Source organism: Physeter macrocephalus, chromosome 5 (genome assembly GCF_002837175.3).
Source record: "Physeter macrocephalus isolate SW-GA chromosome 5, ASM283717v5, whole genome shotgun sequence".
In the NCBI taxonomy this organism is placed as follows: Eukaryota; Metazoa; Chordata; class Mammalia; order Artiodactyla; family Physeteridae; genus Physeter; species Physeter macrocephalus.
Window position 1 is genome coordinate 76,784,518 of NC_041218.1, and position 655 is coordinate 76,785,172.

Consider the following 655-nt stretch of genomic DNA (forward strand, 5'->3'; position numbering starts at 1 on the left):
CAATAAAACTAAAAGCTGGTTCTTTGAGAAGCTAAATACAATTGATAAACCATTAGCCAGACTCATCAAGAAAAAGAGGGAGAAGACTCAAGTCAATAGAATTAGAAATGAAAAGAAGTAACAACTGACACTGCAGAAATACAAAGGATCATGAGAGATTACTACAAGCAACTATGTGCCAATAAAATGGACAACCTGGAAGAAATGGAGAAATTCTTAGAAAAGCACAACCTTCCGAGACCAAACCAGGAAGAAAGAAAATATAAACAGACCAATCACAAGCACTGAAATTGAAACTGATTAAAAATCTTCCAACAAAAGCCCAAGACCAGGTGGCTTCACAGGTGATTTCTATCAAACATTTAGAGAAGAGCTAACACCGATCCTCAAACTCTTCCAAAATATAGCAGGAGGAACACTCCCAAACTCATTCTACAAGGCCAGCATCACCCTGATACCAAAACCAGACAATGATGTCACAAAAAAAGAAAACTACCAGCCAATATCACTAATGAACATAGACACAAAAATCCTCAACAAAATACTAGCAAACAGAATGCAACAGCGCATTAAAAGGATCATACACCATGATCAAGTGGGGTTTATCCCAGGAATGCAAGGATTCTTCAATATATGCAAATCAATCAATGTGATA